Source organism: Meriones unguiculatus, chromosome X (genome assembly GCF_030254825.1).
Source record: "Meriones unguiculatus strain TT.TT164.6M chromosome X, Bangor_MerUng_6.1, whole genome shotgun sequence".
In the NCBI taxonomy this organism is placed as follows: Eukaryota; Metazoa; Chordata; class Mammalia; order Rodentia; family Muridae; genus Meriones; species Meriones unguiculatus.
Genome location: NC_083369.1, coordinates 115,003,179 through 115,023,626, shown reverse-complemented (window position 1 = coordinate 115,023,626; position 20,448 = coordinate 115,003,179). Strand labels below are relative to the sequence as shown.

General features: G+C 39.6%; 1 pseudogene; it reads right to left on the bottom strand.

Annotated features, from left to right (window-relative positions):
• LOC132649902 (COP9 signalosome complex subunit 5-like) overlaps positions 1 to 19,627 on the bottom strand; it is a 68,811-nt pseudogene extending 49,184 nt beyond the window's left edge.
• Positions 19,628 to 20,448: the final 821 nt, after the last annotated feature.

Below are 20,448 nucleotides of genomic sequence, written 5' to 3'. Positions count from 1 at the left end.
ATTAAAACAAAAAGCAACCAAGCACACAACCTGATGACCACAGCCAACATCAAAATCAAGAGATCTAACAGCCACTGGTCATTAATTTCTCTCAACATCAATGGACTCAACTCTCCAATAAAAAGACACAGATAAGCAGAATGGATATTTAAACAAAACCCAGCAATCTGTTGCATACAAGAAACATACCTAAGACACAAAGATAGACATTACCTAAGGGTAAAGGGTTGGAAGACGACTGTCAAAGCAAACGAACCCAAGAAGCAAGCAGGGGTAGCCATTCTAATATCTGATAAAATAGACTTTCAACTAAAATTAATCAAAAGAGATGGGGAAGGACACTTCATACTCATCAAGGGAAAATTCCACCAGGAAGACATCACAATCCTGAACATCTATGCGCCAAATACAAGGGCACCCACATTTCTGAAACAAACATTGGTAAAATTTAAAGCACATATAGATCCCCACACATTAATAGTGGGAGACTTCAACACCCCACTCTCAGAAAAGGACAGGTCAACAAAATGGAAATTAAACAAAGAAACAATGTCTCTGACAGAGGTCATGAAACAAATGGATCTAACAGACATTTAAAGAACTTTACACCCAAACACAAAAGAATTTACCTTCTTCTCAGCACCTCATGGAACCTTCTCCAAAAGAGATCATATAGTGGGTCACAAAGCAAGCCTCAACAGATACAAGAAGATTGAAATAATCCCATGTATCTTGTCTGATCACCATGGAATAAAGCTGGACCTCAACAATAACAGAAATAACAAAAAGCCTACACACACATGGAAACTGAACAACTTGTTACTAAATGACAGCTGGGTCAGGGAAGAAATAAAGAAAGAAATTAAAGTCTTTCTAGAACTCAATGAAAATAAAGACACAATAAACCCGAACCTGTGGGACACAATGAAAGCAGTGATAAGAGGATCATTCATAGCACTAAGTGCCTTCAAGAAGAAATTCGAGACAGCTCATTCAAGCACCCTAATGGCTCACTTAAAAACCCTAGAAAAACAAGAAGCAGACACACCAAGAAGGAGTAGACTGTTGGAAATAATCAAACTCAGGGCTGAAATCAATCAATTGGAAACAAATAAAACAATTCAAAGAATCAATGAAACCAAGAGCTGGTTCTTTGAGAAAATCAACAAGATCGACAAACCCTTAGCCAGGCTAACTAAAAGGCAGAGAGACACCACCCAAATCGACAAAATCAGAAATGAAAAGGGGGATATAACTACAGACACTGAGGAAATCCAAACAATCATTAGGACTTACTTCAAAAGTCTATATGCCACAAAATTTGAAAATCTAAATGAAATGGACAATTTTCTTGATCAATTTGACTTACCAAAGCTGAATCAGGACCAGGTAAATCAACTAAATAGTCCTATATCCCCCAAAGAAATAGAAGCGGTCATCAAAAGTCTCCCATCCAAAAAAAGCCCAGGACCAGATGGCTTCAGTGCAGAATTCTACCAGACCTTCAAAGAAGAGCTAACACCAATTCTCTTCAAACTATTCCACAAAATAGAAACAGAAGGAATATTACCAAATTCATTCTATGAAGCCACAGTCACCTTGGTACCTAAACCTCACAAAGACTCAACAAAGAAAGAGAATTTCCGGCCAATCTCCCTTATGAACATTGATGCAAAAATACTTAATAAAATACTTGCAAACCGAATCCAAGAACACATCAAAGATATTATCCACTATGACCAAGTAGGCTTCATCCCAGGTATGCAGGGGTGGTTCAATATACAGAAATCCATCAATGTGATCCACCATATTAACAAACTGAAAGAAAAAAACCACATGATAATCTCCCTAGATGCTGAAAAAGCCTTTGACAAAATCCAACATCCATTCATGTTCAAAGTATTGGAGAGATCAGGGATACAAGGCACATATCTAAACATAGTAAAGGCGATATACAGCAAGCCTATAGCCAACATCAAACTGAATGGAGAGAAACTTAAAGCAATCCCACTGAAATCAGGGACAAGACAAGGCTGCCCACTCTCTCCATATCTCTTCAACATAGTGTTGGAAGTCCTTGCTAGAGCAATAAGACAGTTGAAGGAGATCAAGGGGATACAAATTGGAAAGGAAGAAGTCAAATTATCACTATTTGCAGATGATATGATAGTATACGTGAGTGACCCCAAAAACTCTACCAGGGAACTCCTACAGCTGATAAACACCTTCAGCAAAGTGGCAGGATACAAAATTAACTCAAAAAAATCAGTAGCCCTCCTGTATACAAAAGACAAAAGGGCTGAGAAAGAAATTAAGGAAACAACACCCTTCACAATAGCCACAAATGACATAAGGTACCTCGGAGTAACCCTAACCAAGGAAGTCAAAGACTTGTATGAAAAAAATTTCAAATCTCTGAAGAAAGAATTAGAAGAAGATATGAGAAGATGGAAAGATCTCCCATGCTCATGGCTTGGTAGGATTAAGATAGTAAAAATGGCCATCTTACCAAAAGCAATCTACAGATTCAATGCAATGCCCATCAAATTACCAACACAATTCTTTACAGACCTGGAAAGGAAAATTCTCAACTTCATATGGAATAACAAGAAACCCAGAATTGCTAAAACAATCCTCTACAATAAAAGATCTTCTGGAGGTATCTCCATCCCTGATCTTAAGTTGTACTATAGAGCAACAGTTTTAAAAACTGCATGGTACTGGCATAGAAACAGAATGGTGGATCAATGGAACCGAACAGAGGACCCAGAAATAAACCCACACACTTATGGACACGTGATCTTTGACAAAGACGCCAAAACCATACAATGGAAAAAAGATAGCATCTTCAACAAATGGTGCTGGTCTAACTGGATGTCTACATGTAGAAAAATGAAAATAGATCCATACTTGTCACCCTGCACAAAACTGAAGTCCAAGTGGATCAAAGACCTCAACATAAAACCAGACACATTAAATCGGCTTGAAAAAAAAGTGGGAAATACCCTAGAACTCATTGGTACAGGGGAAAACTTCCTGAACAGAACACCAACAGCACAGGCTCTAAGAGCAACAACCAATAAATGGGACCTCATGAAACTGAAAAGCTTCTGTAAAGCAAAGGACACCGTCATCAAAACAAAGCGACCACCTACAGATTGGGAAAGAATCTTCACCAACCCTTTATCTGACAGAGGACTCATATCCAGTATATATAAAGAACTAAAGAAGCTGAAAAGCAGCAAACCAAGTAATCCACTTAAAAAATGGGGAACAGAGCTAAAGAGAGAATTCTCGACAGAGGAATACCGAATGGCAGAGAAGCACATAAAGAAATGCTCAACCTCACTAGCCATTAGGGAAATGCAAATCAAAACAACCCTGAGATTTCACCTTACACCCATGAGAATGGCCAAGATCAAAAACTCAAGTGACAACACATGCTGGAGAGGTTGTGGAGAAAGGGGAACCCTTCTCCACTGCTGGTGGGAATGTAAACTTGTACAACCACTCTGGAAATCAATCTGGCGCTTTCTCAGACAACTAGGAATAGCGCTTCCTCAAGATCCAGCCATACCACTCCTGGGCATATATCCAAAAGAGGCTCAAGTACACAAAAAGGACATTTGCTCACCCATGTTTGTAGCAGCTTTATTTGTAATAGCCAGAAGCTGGAAACAACCCAGATGCCCCTCAACTGAAGAATGGATGCAGAAATTGTGGTACATCTACACAATGGAATATTACTGAGCAATGAAAAATAAGGAAATCATGAAATTTGCAGGTAAATGGTGGGATCTGGAAAGGATCATCCTGAGTGAGTTGTCCCAGAAGCAAAAAGACACACATGGAATATACTCACTCATATAGACATACAACATAGGACAAACCCACTAAAACCTGTGCATCTAAAGAAACTAAGCAAGAGAGAGGACCCTAACTAAAACGTCCAATCCCCATCCAGAAAGGCAAAGAGGATGGACATCAGAAGAAGAAGAAAACAGGAAACAACCTAGGAACCTACCACAGAAGGCCTCTGAAAGCCTCTGCCCTACAGACTATCAAAGCAGATGCTGAGCCGGATGGGCAACTGTTGGGCAGGTGAACGGAATTTTAGGTAAGAACTGGGAAATAGTAAGAGCTGGAGAGGTCAGGGTCTCCACAAGGAGAGCAACAGAACAAGAAAATTTGAACATAGGGATCTTCCCAGAGACTCATACTCCAACCAAGGACTATTCATGGAGATAACCTAGAACCCCTGCACAGATATAGCCCAGGGCAGTTCAGAGTCCAATTGGGTTACATAGTAATGTGAAGAGGGACTGCCTCTGACATAATCTGATTGGCCTGCTCTTTGATCACTTCCCTCTGGGGGAGGAGCAGCCTTACCAGGCCACAGTAGAGGACAATACAGCCACTTTTGATGTGAACTGACAGACTAAGATCAGAAAGGAGAGGAGAACCTCCCCTATTAGTGGACTTGGGGAGTGGCATGCAAGCAGAGGGAGGAGGGAGGGTGGGATTGGGAGGGGAGGGAGGGGCTTATGGGGGGATGCAGAATGAATAAAGTGTAATTGATGAAAAATTAAAAAAAAAAAAAGACGACCTAATTTAAGCATGGCAAGAGGGATCTTAATAGATGTGTTTACACACAAGATTGGCAAGTGCCTCAGAAACATGTGACAATATGTTTAGCGTCATTAGCCTCTAGATAAATAGAACTCAAAACTAATGCACTCCGACTTCATAGTCTCTAGGATGGTAGCTTAAGGTTTTAAGAAGGAACAGGTAATAAGTAACAAGTGGCGATGATGGAATGGAGAATTGCAATCATCATACATGACTATGGTGTCTCAGGTAGGACGATTATACTACAAAGCAAGGTGGCAGTCTGCAGAAAGTAAAGCATGACCAGCAAGTCGTACATTCCTAAGTGTAGATATGAAAACGTGTGCATACAAAAACCTTGTGTGTGAATGTTCAGAGCACCAAGAAGTAAAAAGTAATGAGTCCCCACCACCTGAGTGACACAATCTATGTTTGGCGTTAAATATCTTTGAGCTATATAAAGGCACATTGAAGTGATACAAGTAATGACATGAGTAAATCATGACATTTTCATACTATAAACTAACACACTCAGAGAAGGCCAAGTGTTTCATGATTCCATTCCCATGAAATGTCCAGAAGAGCTGAGCGCATGCAGGCAGAAAGTAGAAATGGATGTCTTAGAATGTGCTTCAGGGAAGTTGCAAATGGCTGTCTAATGATGTAGGACTTGTGTTTGAGGTATCTAAGTTAGAAGTTGGTAATGCTTGTACAACTATGAATATACTAATATCTGTACAACAGTATATTTTATGTATCAGATTGTACAATGTGTGGAACATGCATCATAATAAAGCATACACATTCACATTCTAAGAACCCCCCCCCCCCAAAAAAAAGCCACTTGAAACATCCAGACACATGGATTAAAACATTACTGGATTGGTTGTATTTAAGAAAAATCCCATAAATTCAATTTTACCAATAAAGACACATGAGCCATAAGCTGAATGAAAGCCTACTAGCTCAGAGAGGTAGAGAAAGCACCCAGGTTACCTTTCTACTCAGCCAAAGTCCTGTGGAGGAGGAGTGTTCTGGGTGCCATGCTGCAGTTTCAGTGCTGTCACTGAGCAGGTCTGAATGATTCCTTGTGGTGTTCTCTGCATGCTGCTGCTGGGTACTGTGAGGGGAACTCAGGCAAGCTCTGAAGCTACAACATGATGAGCCCAGGGTCACTGCCCACAACAGGGAGGAGCATGTGGTTGAACAACAGGAGATGGTATGGTGGGTCATCCCTGGGGCTGGGTAGTAAGGTCCCATTTAATCCTAGTCAGTCCCTGGACCTGGAGGGCTCTGCATAACTAAACTTTGGGGGCTGGATCTAAGCAAAGCATTTGCAGCAGGAACTTGTGTGTAGAAACATCCTTGGCAGAAAGCCAAACTCAGAGAACCCTAGTATTTCTACTATCTTCTACAGATTCTACCCTTAGCATTCATTTAACATTTATGTGTAAGACACATTTGGAGTTAATTCTCTGGAGGCTGTGAAAGGAATCTCATGTGTTAGGTAGCACTCCATTATTAAGCTGTGATGTACAAGAATAGACTAGATGACAAAAAGGATTTAGCAATGCTTAGGAAATAGTGACACCAAGTAGAATTTTGCTGAGGGAGGACTGCGTCTAAAACATCCCATATATAAGTAGTATGCTAACCAGGACTGTTAGAGATTAGAATGCTTAGATACACATTGGGTCACCAGGATTGTCCAGACATTTGGCTCCAAACCAAAAAAGGGGGGACACTGATTTAAAAATATCCACTAGGCACATCCTCATATCAAAGTACAGGCCTCTAACAAGGTGCCCAAGGGTCCGTTACACCTTCACAACTAACACTAAGGCCTGGTGTGCCATACAGGTGTTGAAGTAACTTTTATTCTCCTGATGTAATTTTCCTTTCACAGGCTTTCTGCCTCCATCTGAGAACCTAGGCCAAGTCCTGGAAACTTCTAGACTCCATCCAATCTAACCCAGGCCTAGAATGTTTTCAGCTTCTGAGACTTACTGATGAATAAGCTCACCCTTTTCGCTCCTATCTGAACTCTTGCTGGCTAGTTCACGTCTGCTGTTCTGGTTCAAACTGTTCTCCACGCTGACTGATTAAATACGTTTTTTTGTTGTTGTTGTTGTTGTTGTTGTTGTTTTTCTCAGTTTCTGACTAAATTGGTCTGCTTAGCCTCATACTAATTCTGGCAATATGTTCTAAGCTTCTGGCTCTTTCTCATTCTCTGGCTTGTTCTGTCTTTACGTGTGTCTAGTTTTTTCTCTTTTCAACCTGTCTCTGTAAAACTCTCCCAGTGAAACTGCCTCTGTATTTCACAAACTCAGCTCCACTGCACTGCCTCTCAACTCACTGACTCATCTGAACTGCTTGAACAGAACTGACTAGAACTGTAAAGTCTGCATACCCTTGCCTCCTTAGTGCTAGAATTAAAGGCATATACTACCACGCCTGGATCTAAGGTTTTCTTTACCTGAAACTTGCTCTATTCCAGGCTGGCCTTGAACTCAGAAATCTGTTTGCCTCTGTTTTCTGGGATTAAAGAGGTGTCTGTATTCTAGTTAGACCACACAGACCTACAAAGTGCTTGGATGTGGTTTCTTGCCATAGCAGCCATGTTCTGAATTAAAATTCCTCTACACAGAGTTTCAGTTTGCTTTTTGAGAAAAGCACAATTTTGCCCTATGGGCAACTCTAAACTGGTTGGCACTGCTTTGAAAAGGAAAAACACTGTTGTGTTGAGAGCTGGCCTGATCAAGAAAGGTCATCACAGCAGAAGTGGGTGATTACTTTAGGCCCACACTATGTCAAGCAAAAGGTGATGAGCGTATGGAAAAGAGCAACTAGAAACTGTCACTAATTGAATGCAGACTCTCCTAGATATCAGTGTTAAATAATACAGGGGGCTACAAATATCCACATAGCAATCATAGGCCATAGAGGCCAGAAGGCAAAACTCTGTGATCATGAAGGTAAGCCAACAACTCAGTTGTGCTGCACAAGCATGAAAAGGGATGGTGTTGTGCTCTACCACAAAGTTCACCATCATCTCTGGTGTGAGAGCAGATGAGAAACAAAGGTCAGCTAAGGTCAGGTGACTGAGAAAGAAGTACATATATAGATAGTGTACTTACTATACTATACTAACATAGTGAGAGTGGTGGAAACTTTAGGCAGTGGGATGTAGTGGAAGGAAGTGAGGTGACTAGGCACACCAGCTTCCTTAAAGTGTTTTTAACTGACTATTCTTCCCAGCCACCAACAAATAAGAGCGTTTCATTTTAAGACACTCTCAGCATGTATTCTGGGTTAGAAACAACTGGACCAAACCTGAATGAAGAATAAAACCTGACACTTTGAGCAAAAATAAAACTTTCTTTCTTATAAACTCATTATCCCAGGTATTTTGCCACAATAATGGAAGCTAACAAAAAGCTGTAAACCAAGTAAGAGCAAAGACAAAAGATACTTGTTTTGTCCTGAGTTGGATTCCCAGGACTTGCTTGATGGAAGAAGGAAACTTGACACTTTCATATTTTTTCTGACCACAGTGCGTGAGTCCACATACATGTACACAAACACATACACACTTACAAACAAATAAATAAAATAAGCTTTTAAAAATTGCTATGGCTGTCAGGCCTGGTGGTGTACTCCTTCAATCCCAGTACATGGGAAGGATAGACAGGTGGATCTCTTTGAGTTGGAGGAAATCCTGATCTACAAAGTGAGTCCAGGACAGCCAAGGCTACACAGAGAAACACTGTCAAAAAAATTAAATCCCCCAAACCTAAACCTTACATTTATGTATTGTGTGTGTATGAGTACCATGTGGATGAATATACTATGTGGAAGTCAGAGTACAACAGGCAGGAATTAATTCTTTCTCTTGTATGGTCCTGGGGATTGATCTTAGGTTGTTGGATGCTCCAGGGTGGAAATCAGGTTAGCACATGAACAATGATCTTAGGTTTTCAGCCTTGGCATCAAGGACCTTTATTCACTGAACCATCTTGCCATCCCAAAATTGTGTATTTTAAGGTCACCAAACATGTTACTGTAGACCTGTATTATTTGTCTCCACTGTTAATTTTTTGTGGACACAGTATCCTGTGCAATAAAAAAAATTTTATGTTTATGTGAAAGATATGAGCTGTATTAATATAATTACTGAGGAATAAACATAAGTAAAAGAGTAATTATTACCTAAATAATTTGACTATTATCCTAAATCAATTTTTACTACTATTTCAAAGGTACTATATATTATCAAATGCATTCTGTCTGAGTTTTCTTATATGTTAAAAAAATCTTTGACTAAATCATTTCTGAGTTTTGGTGCTGGGGTTGAACCCAAGGCCATGGGAGTGACAGGCATGCATTCTGCTATTGTGTTACATCCTTGGCCCTGATGTCTAGTCGTCTGCTCACTGTTTGCAGTGCACAAAAAAATCTTCTATTTTATTAAGTGGTATAGTCTGATACTCAGAACGTTCTTCATCAGGAGATTTGTAGCCAGAAAGGAAAAAAGAAAGACAAAGAAGAAAGAAAGAAGGAAAGGAAGGAAGGAAAGAAAGAAAGAAAGAAGGAAAGAAAAAAAACAGAAAATTGAAAATGGCAAAAAGCAAACCCCTTAGCATATTCTATAACATATTATGGATGGGACGAAAATCTGGAAAACCAATTAGTAAGCATCAATATTTTAATAACAGCTGGGCTTGGTGGCTCATACATGTTAATTTCAGTACTTGGGAGGCAGAGACAAAAGGACTACTGACAGTTGTGAGGACAGCATGTAGCCAGCTCCAGGAAAGCATGGGCTATACAGAGTGTGATTTTATCTTAAAAGCAAAACCAAAGCAAATAACAAATCCAAGAAGGAAAAAACATTGCTCCTCCTCACCTCCAAAGCCATTAGTTTCTCTAGGCAGGATTTGGCATATGGCTTAAATTCTCTTGTGTTTAGGTGATGTTTACATATGCTAGTAAGATCGATTGCTGACTACAGGCTCCCTTCATGGAAAGAAATGGATTCAGCTTATTTCTCTAGTACTTGTCAAGCTGCAAAGGTCACACAAGCATTTCTTTTTTTTAATTTTTATTTTTCTTTTTAGTTACATTTTGTTAACTCTGTTTCCCAGATGTATCCCACTCCCTCATTCCCTCCCCAACCCCACACTCCCTCTCTGGTCTCCTCCCTGCCCCTTTCCAAGTCTACTGATAAGGGAGGACCTCCTCCCCTTTCATTTGACCCTGTTTTATCAGGTATGTTCAGGGCTGGTTGCAAAGTCCTCCTCTGTGGTCTAACAGGACTGCTCCCCCCCCCTGGGGGGGTGGGGAGGTCAAAGAGCCTACCCTTGAGATTCTGTTAGAAATAGTCCTTGTTCCCCTTACTTTGGAAAACTACTTGGTTACTGAGCTACCATGGGCCACATCCGAGCAGAAGTTCTAGGTTATATCCATAGATGGTCCTTGTTTGAGTGTCAGTCTCAGAAAAGACCCTGTGCCCAGATAAAACCCTTTGTCTGCCAAGATTAATATATAATAACTATGTTATCTTTTTATTTGAACTGTGGCAGTTTGCAATTTTGTATTTGAAAAGTTTTCTACACTAAAAAATATCAAACAGGATGCATATATAGCTTGCCTCTATCCCTTAGAACTTTAAAAAAAAAGATTGTATAAAAATATGAGAAGCTAAATTTGGATCCCAAAACCCACATAAAGAAGGGCTAGTTAATACTTATAGCCAGGGGAGCTGGAGACAGATTCCACAGAAGCCAGCTGTACAAGCCTGGTAGCTCGTTTACAGTGAAAACTAAAAGAACCTGCCTCAAACAAGGAGGAAGGAGAGGACTGGCACCCAAGGCTGTCTTCTGACCTGCACACCAGTGCTTGTACTCATGAACACATGCCACTCCTGTGGTGACACACATCTCTACTCCCAGTGCTTCACAGGTAAGTAATTTCATGGCTAGTATAAACTTCCTGAGACTGTGAATGTCCTGCTTATCTTCTCCATCCAAATTACCTTTGGATATGTCCAAAGGGTATCAAGATTCACTTTTCCTGCAGATATTGTTCTGGTTGGGTTAATCTAGAAGAGATATATGCTTAATATTGGTCAACATAAATCATATGTTCCAGTGATTCAAGATCAGAAACCCAAAACAAGCAAGTAAATATAGCACTATATATTTGTAAACTAAACTAGCAAACCATCTGAAAAAGATAACCAAAATAACCAGAAAAGTTCAATAAAATGGGAATATTCAGTTATTTTACAGATTAGATTTATTTACCATATCATCAAAGAGTATTTATTATTATTTAAGCTGTGCATGCTACTCAACAAGGACATATTTTTGAAACAAACAAATCAACTGAGAATCTTCCCTCCCTTACCCAAATACTTTAATAGATGAACAACTATTAGTTTCCTCCTAATAAAATCCAGATTGCATCTAAAGCACCCTGGACATAGAAGAACACAGGTCTTAGCCATTTCTGCTTCTCCAGTTCAGTCCACCCTGATTAAATGCCTATGCAGAGCAAAGAAGATGACATGGGTTCTATGATTTAACTTCATATCACAGGAGTGAAGTGTGAGGTGCAAGAGGGTTAAGACACCAGAGCTTAAACCTTTATCACAGTGTTTTAATTTTTCAGTATTCTTTCTTTAGCAAATCTTTCTGAAGAACTTAAAACACACACACACAAAAAAAAAAGAAAAAAAAAAAAACAAGCTTGATGTGGTGGTATATGGCATTAACCTGAGCACTCAGGCAGAGGCTGTCTGGGAGTTCAAGGACAGCCTGGGCAACATATCCAGTTCTAGGATAGACAGAGCTACATAACAGAGAGACTCTGTGCCAAAAACAGTAACAAAACAAAACAAAATTAAACCCATACAAAACTTATATAGGTTGGAGGGATAGCTCAGTAGTTAAGGGTAGTTGCTGCTCTGGCAGAAGGACATGGGTTTGGTTCCCAGCACTCACATGGTGGCCTCCAATCACATCTAACTCCAATTCCAGGGTATCCCACTGCTACTTCTGGACCCTACAGGCACCAAGCACGTGTGTGGTGCACAAAGATAATGTGCAAACACTCATAAAGATACAAATTTTTAAATATTTACTGAAGCTAGAGGACTGAGGATATAGCTTAATGGTAGAGAGAACTCTTAAATAGCATATGAAACCTTGACACCATAAAAACAAAAGTAAAATGAAACAAAAAAAAAGTGGAGCCACTAGGATAGTCCTATGGGTAAAAGTGCCTACTGTCAAGCCTGAGGACCTGAATTTGGTCCCTGAGACCGACATAGTGGAAAGAGAAAATGGATCCCAACAAGCTGTCTTCTCACCTACGTACATGGGTCATAGCATGTGCATATCTCTCCCCCAGCTCCTGATACAAACGTACAAGAAGGAAGACAAACAAAAAAATTTAAAACTGAAATAAAAAATGCTAAAAAATGTGGTACTCTACACTTATAGTCCTAGTATGCTAAGCACATAATAGGAGAATCAGTAGTTCAATTTCAGGAGGTAATGACCAACCTGAAACACATGAGACCCTCATTCATTCATTCGATTATTTATTTTTACCTTATGTATATACCTTGAATATATGTCTTATCTCGTGTCCTTGGAGGTCAGAGAAAGGCTTCAGATACCCTGGATCTAGGTTGTAAGCCTTCATGTGGGTGATAAGAATCAAACTAGGGTTCTTTGCTAAAGCAGAGACACTTTTTTGTTTTGTTTTGTTTTGTTTTTTTTTTTAATGCACTTACCACCACTGCCATGAATGGTTACTGGGAGTGCAAGTTAAGCATCTGCCTACTAACATCAATCCCAGAGAGCCAAGAGCTTTAACCTGGGTAGCTCTGGTATAAGCTAATTGCATTTTCAAGGTGGCCACCTTAACACATGAAAGAAAAAGCTTGCTTGAGGTGTGGTAGAATCTCAGATATTGTCATTTACAGGTTTTATGAAGCACTGTGGTCTAGTAGCAGTGTGAAGCACATGCTTCTATGAAGCTAAAGAATTTCTGAAAAGACACACATGCATGCAGTGTAACATTATCAAGGTAACAGATCAAGGCTATACACTCTCTTTCTATACCTTTTCCCTCATCTATCTCTTTCTCAGCCCAGACATTATCACTAACATCTTATATACCTTCACAGGAATATGCTGTAGATTATAAAACATATCTGCACATAGATGCATATCACATACAACATACTTAAAAAATTGAACAAAAAATCTTGATCTTGTTCTGTGTAAGTATATAAGTAACTTAAGGAAGAAAATAGCCTAGTCCATTAGATTTCACCTCACACTCATCAGAATGGCTAAGATAAAAAGCTTAAGGAATGATGCATGCTGGAGAGGATATGGAGAAAGTGGAACCCTCCTCCACTGTTGGTGGGAATGTAACCTAGTACAATCACTTTGGCAATCAATCTGGTGCTTATGCCAAAATTTAGGAATAATGGTACCTCAAGATCCAGCTATACTACTCCTAGGCATATATCCAAAAGATACCCCACCACTCACTAACGACATTTGCTCAACCACGTTTGTAGCAGCTCTATTCGTAATAGCCAGAATCTGGAAACAACCTAGATGTCTCTCATGAAGTAATGGATGCCGAAATTGTGGTACATTTACACAATGGATCAGTACTCAGTAATTCAAACAAGGAAATCATACAATTTGCAGGCTAATGATGGGAACGAGGAAAGATCATCCCGAGTGAGATAACCCAGAAGCAGAAAGACACAAATGTTATATACTCACTTATAAGCGGATATTAACCATATAATATAGGATAAACATACTAAATCTATAGCCCTAAAGAAGCTTAACAACAAGGAGTACCCTAGGGAAGATGCTTAATCCACATTCAGAAGGGCAAACAGTATTGATTTGAAAGTAGTAGAAGGAACAAGACAGGAGGTCCACCAGGGACCTCGGATAGACTCTACCTACCTGGATATTGAAGGAAAAACTTAAACTCATAGCCAAATTTTGGGAAAAGTGGCAGAATTATTAAGAAAAAAGAGATAGAAAGAAGAGGGAGATAGAAAGACCTGGAGGGGACAGGAACTCCACAAGGAGGAAAACATTGTCAAAATTCCTTGGCTGAGCAGGGACTGTAGAGACCTATACTCCAACTATGGACCATTCATAGAGAGGACCTAGAAGCCCTGTTTAGAGAAAGCCAATTGGCTGCTCAGTATACAAGTGGGTTCCCTAGCAAAGGGTGCAGGGGCTGTCTCTGACATTAACACAGTGGCAGGCTCTCTGATCACATTCCCTTGGTGGGTGGAGCCTTGCCAGGCAACAGAGGAAGATGATGCAGTCAGCCTTGATGAGACCTGATACTCTAGGGTCAGTTAGAATGGGAGAAGTTACTCCCCTATCAGGTGAATAGGGAAAGGACATAGAAGGAGATGAGGGAAGGTTGGTGGGACTGGGACAAGAGAGGGGGCTGCAGCTGGAATACAAAGTGAATAAATTGTAATAAATAAATATATAAATAAAATAACTTTGAAAAAATTAGATTCACTCTACTAAGGAATAGTTAATTCCTAAATTTCTTCTTTTTTTTCCAGTGTTGAGGGATTCTGGAGATATTGAACTCTGGGCTCATGAATGCCAAGCCTACATTTTTTTTCAATTTTAAACACAACTGACACTGACTATGAAAATTTAATTGAGAAGGACTCCTTCCTCCAACCTAGTACTATAAACTTCACAAGATTTTTAATACTTTACATGAAAATTATTCAATTTTAATTGTAAATTTTAATGTGAAAAGGACAGTTTTAAGCTCAGAAACCCAAAAGTCATCTTGAGATTCTTAAGAGTTACTAAGTTCTAAGAAACCATATTTTTACCTGTTTGTCATTTTCTGTGTTTGCAGCCATTTCCTCATATGTGGCAGCCTGAGAATTTATTTTGGTTTCAGTGACCTCTACAGACAAAACAAAACTGCCCATGATGATCATGGTCCCACTGTCCACTTTACCAAGCACCAAGCCCATCACTTCCAGGTTGCCTCCTGATCTGGCACGCATCACGATTTTCAGTAGAGCCAATGTTGAGATTTTGCAGTATTTAAAGTAATGCTGACTATAAAACAAAATCACAGTACAATCAAGGTTCTTACATAATGTACAATTTCAAAAGATTTTTTATGAAAATAAATAAATACTGAAGGGATCTGTAGTAATGGAAGAGGACGGTAGAATGGGGGGAAAAAGAAAACAGCAACTACAAGCACTTGGAAATAGCTTCACGGGTCATCATCATCTCTGGCCCCCAGGGAAAGTGAAGATTACGAAGTAAACTTTAATATCCTATTGAAGTGAAGGAATAATATGATCAACTCGATAGGTCTTTTTATCTCCATTAACATGTAATCATCATAGCTTTGATTATGTTCTCAGTTCTAACTTTATGACCTAAATTTATTGATTTATTAATTAAATTGCAACCACAAGCTGAAAGAACAGAGACCATCTTGGAAATCAAAACATAAGTTAAAAATTTGGCTCCCCTGTTTACAGGGAAAAGAGAGAAAGACAATCAATACTATGGCTCATTGCATATGGCTCATCTAGAAGCTTTAAATAAATTACCTCATCTAATCTTCATAACGTCATCAATAGCTAGATTTACTTTTATCTTACAGGTAGGTAAGTTTAGATACTTCAGTTTCCTAATGCCAGTCAACAGTTTAACTGTTCAGAGGTGATATTCAGTTTGGTGCTCCTGAGTTCATTACTGTAGTATGATAATGAGGTGAATTTCTGAATGCATTTGTTTATTTCCCTATTTACAGAAAAGGAATGAAAGTACAGTACTGGACTGCCATGATTATTAAACGACATGAAAATTTTTAATCCAGTGCTAGGCCACGGTAAGTACTCAATAAATACTTTGAAAATTGAATAATGCCAATTAAAGCCAGCTTTGCTACCAAAACAAAACACCTGAAAATAGTGAGAGAGTTTAGACAGCATCCTTTGGTGAGTTTTCTTTACTCTCCTTAAAACAAGCAGCTCCATGAAAAATCTTTTGACTTGTATTCAGTCCCAAAGATACATGGATTTGTGGGATTTGTGTAGGAGCTAAATAGCCTTTAAATTTCCTGACTTCTGTGAATTGTTGTAGTGGTATTTTAGAAAACTAGTACGACTTGGTGTGTCTCTAAAACAGTTTCAGGAAAAAAGTGATTTAAAAAAGTGTTTATGGAGTGCCTTCTTTCCCTTCATTTTTTTTTTTTTAATCACTGGCTTGTAAATTTGATTTCTGAAAACAGCTGTGCTCCTCAGTTTGGAAGTCACTTATAGCTGCAACAAGGTGCATGTAGTCACCAGGTTCAAGGCAGAATTATGAAATTTATGAAAATAATCATGTTGAGAACATGACATCATAAGTCATCCCTTACACTCCCTGGAGAGACAATTCAGTTAAAGAAACTTTCTAAGAGAGGAATGGAAGCAGGCTCTAGAAGAGGGGTTAGGCTCTGCTGATTCAGAAAATGCAAACTAAAAACATAAATAAATTTTTTTCACTAACTTAAAAGTGGATATTAGACTTAGAATATAGGATAAACATACTAAAATCTGTACACCCAAAGAAGCTAAGCAAGAAGGAGGATCCTGGATAAAATCATTAATAATCACTCAGAAAGGCAAACAAGATGGACGTCAGAAGAGGGTGAGTGTAGGGAACAGGACAGGAGCCTACCACAGGGGACCTCTGAAGGACTCTACCCAGCAGGGTATCAAAGCAGATGCTGAGACTGCTGGCCAAACTTTGGGCAGAGTGCAGAGTGTCTTGTGAAAGAAGGGGGAGATGAAGGACCTCAGTGGTAGGAGGGGACAGGAACTCCACAAAGAGAGCAGCAGAACTGAAGGATCTGGGCAAAAGGGTCTTTTCCAAGACTGATGTTCCAACCTGGGCCCATGCATGGAGATAACCTAGAACTCCTGCAGATATGTAATCCATGGAACCTCATTATTCAAGTGGGTTCCCTGGTAATTGGAACAGGGACTGTCTCTGACATGAACGCACCCCGCTCTTCCCTTGAGTGGGGAGCAGCCTTACCATGCCACAGAGGAAGACAATGCAGCCACTCCTGATGAGACCTGATATGCTAGGGTCAGATGGAAGGGGAGGATGTTTTCCACTATCAGTAAACTTGTGGAGGGGAATGGGAGGAGATGAGGGAGGGAGGGTGGGATTAGACGAGGACAAAGTAGGGGCTGCATCTGGGATACAAAGTGAATAAACTGTAATTAATTAAAAAATAAATTAATTAAAATTTTTAAAAAATTAAAAATAACATTGTATAGAGTATATTTTTTTCTTTGGGTTACTTCACTCAAGATGATCTTTTATAGTTCCCACCATTTGCCTGAAAATTTCATGATTTCCTTGTTTTTAATAGATGTGTAGTATTCCATTGTGTAAATGTACCACAATTTCTGTATCTATTCCTCCATCGAGGGGCACCTACATTATTTCCAGATTGTGGCTATTATGAATAGAGCTTCTACGAACACTGTTGAGCAAATGTTCTTGTTGTATAGTTGAGTGTATTTTGGATACATGCCTAGGAGTGGTATGGATGGATCTTGAGGAAGAGTTATTCCTAGTTGACTGAGAATGTGCCAAATTGAATTTCCAGAGTGGTTGTACAGGTTTACATTCCCAATGGAAGTGGAGGAGGGTTCCCCTTTCTTCACAGCCTCTCCAGCATGTGTTGTCACTTGAGTTTATGGTCTTGGCCATTCTGATGGGTGTAGGTGAAATCTCAGGGTCATTTTGATTTGCATTTCCCTGATGGATAATGAGGTTGAGGATTTCTTTAAGTGTTTGTCTGCCATTCGATATTCCTCTACAGAGAATTCTCTGTTTAGATTTGAAATCCATTTTTTTTTTAATTGGATCACTTGATTTGCTGGTGTTTAACTTCTTTTTTTTTAAGTTTCTTTTTTAAATTTTATTATTTTCTAAAAATTTTAATTTTTTTATATTAATCACAGGTTATTTACTTTCTATTTCAGCCGTAGACCCCTTCCTTATTCCCTCCCAATCCCACACTCCCTCCCTCATCTCCTCCATGCCCTTTTCCAAATCCATTGATAGGGGAGGACCTCCTCCCCTTCCACCTGACCCTAGTTTATCAGGTCTCTTCAGGACTGGCTGCAATGTCCCCTACTGTGGCCTAGCAAGGTTGTTCCTCCCTTGAGGGTGTGTGTATGTGTGTGTGTGTGTGTGTGTGTGTGTGTGTGTGTGTGTGTGTGTAAAGAGCTCACCATTGAGTTCATGTCAGAAATAGTCCCTGTTCCCCTTAATATAGAATCCACTTGGATACTGAGCTACCATGAGCTATATCCGAAAAGGGGTTCTAGGTTATATCCATACATGGTTCTTGGTTGGAGAAACAGTCTCATGAAAGACGCCTGTGCCCAGATATATATGGTCCTTGTGGAGCTCCTGTCCTCTCCAGGTCTTACTAACTCCCCCTAATTTCATATGATTCCCTGCACTCTGCCCAAATTTTGGTTATGAGTCTTAATTTCTGTTTTGATACACTGCTAGGTAGAGTGTTTCAGAGGCCCTCTGTGGTAGGCTCCTGTCCTGTTATTTGTTGTCTCCTACATCCAAGGTCCATCCCATTTGTCTTTCTAAGTGAGGATTGATCATCTAACCCTTGGTCTTCTTTCTTGTTTATCTTCTTTAGGTGTAAAGATTTCAGTATATTTATCCTATCTTATGGGTCTATATAAGTGAGTATATACCATGTGTGTCTTTCTGCTTTTGGGATACCTCGCTCAGAATGATCGTTTCTAGGTCCCAAAATTTGCCTGCAAATTTCATAATTTCCTTGTTTTTAATTGTTGAGTAGGATTGTTTTTAATTGCAGAGATGAAACCTAAGAATAACAGGAATAGATTAAAAAGAAGACTCAAGGCTCCAAGGACTGGAAAATATTTTTAAGAAAATAATAGAAGAAAAATTTCCCAACTTAAAGAAAGAGATGTCCATAAACATACAAGAAGCCTACAGAACACCAAAGAGACTAGACCAGAAAAGAAATACTTCATGTCACATCATAGTCAAAACACTAAACCTACAAAACAAAGGGAAAAAGGCCAAGTAACATATGAAGGTAGACCAATCCAAATCACAACAGACTTCTCATCAGAAACTATGAAAGCCAGAAGGGTCTGGACAGAAATCATGCAGTCTTTAAGGGAACACAGATGTCAACTCAGACTAATATACCCAGCAAAGCTTTCAATCAAAATAGATGGAGAAATCAAAATATTCCATGATAAAACTAAATTGAAGCAATATCTACACAGCTACCCAGCCCTACAGAAGATATTAGAAGGAAAACTCCAATCCAATGAAAACAAGTACACTAAAGAAAAAATAGTGTACAGATAATTTCCCAAAATAATTAAAAGAAAAAAAAACCCGCAATGAATCATAGTAAGACCACCAACTCTACAATAAAAGGAACTATCGGTCATTGGTCACTATTATCTATCAACATCAATGGATTCAACTCTCCAATAAAAAGACACAGACTAACAGAACGGTTGTGCAAACAGGATGCAGCATTCTGCTGCATCCAAGAAACACACCTATGCAAAAAAGATAAACACTACCTCAGAGTAAAGGGCTGGAACAATGGTTATCAAGCAAATGGACCCAGAAAACAAGCTGAGGGAGCGATCCCAATATCTAATAAAATAGACTTTCAACCAAAATTAATCAAAAAAGATGAGGAGGGGCACTTCCTTCTCATCAGGGAAAAATTCCAACAGGAGAACATCACAATTTTGAACATCTCAGCCCCAAATAAAAGATCACCTACATCTGTAAAAGAAACATGATTAAAGCTGAAATCACACATTGATTGGAAGCCTTAATAGTGGGAGACTTCAAAGCTCCGCTCTCACCAAGGGACAGGTCATCCGTTCACAAGTAAAACAGGGAAAAAAGGGCACTTACAGAGGCCCTAAATCAAATGGACCTAATAGATGTCTACAGAACTTTGCACCCAAAACCAAGAGTATACCTTTTCTGCACCTCATGGAACATTCTCCAAAATAGACCATGTAGTTTGTCACAAAGCAAGCTTCAGCAGATACAAGAAGATTGAAATAATCCTTTGTATCCTATCTGACCATCATGGTTTAAAGCTGGACCTCACCAACAAGAGAAACAGCAAAAAGCCTGTACATAAATGGAAACTGAACAACTTGCTACTCAATGACAGCTTGGGGGTTGCTGGTGGGGCCATGGTGTCTTGATTTTTGTTGGGTGAGTTCTTACTCCTACCTTTGTCCATTTGCTTATATGTGATCTTCACTGTCTTTTCCTTGAGTCTGAACTTCAGACTGGAACTGTCTTTCTCTGGTGTCTGGAATATTCTTCAGGAAGATCAGGGAAGTCCAGTGTTTTGAGAGTGTGTGTTGTTGCTTCAGTTGTACCTGAGAGAGGAAAAGCTGCTGGCACAGATTCGTTATTGCGGGGGAGTAAGTGTGTGTGTGTGTGTGTGTGTGTGTGTGTGTGTGCGTGCTCCCATGCATGTGTAAGTGTGTCTTGAAGGGTAGTGCTAGAGAGTGTAGGTACCTGGGATATGGGGGTTGGGAGGAAGCACAGGAGGGGATGTGGATGCTAATGGTGTTAGCAAGCACAGATTGTGGACACAAAGCGCCTGTGCAGGTTTCCTGAATAGCCAGTGGTCTCCAATCTTTGGAAGGCTCTGCAGGCTGGACTATGAGGTCTGTGG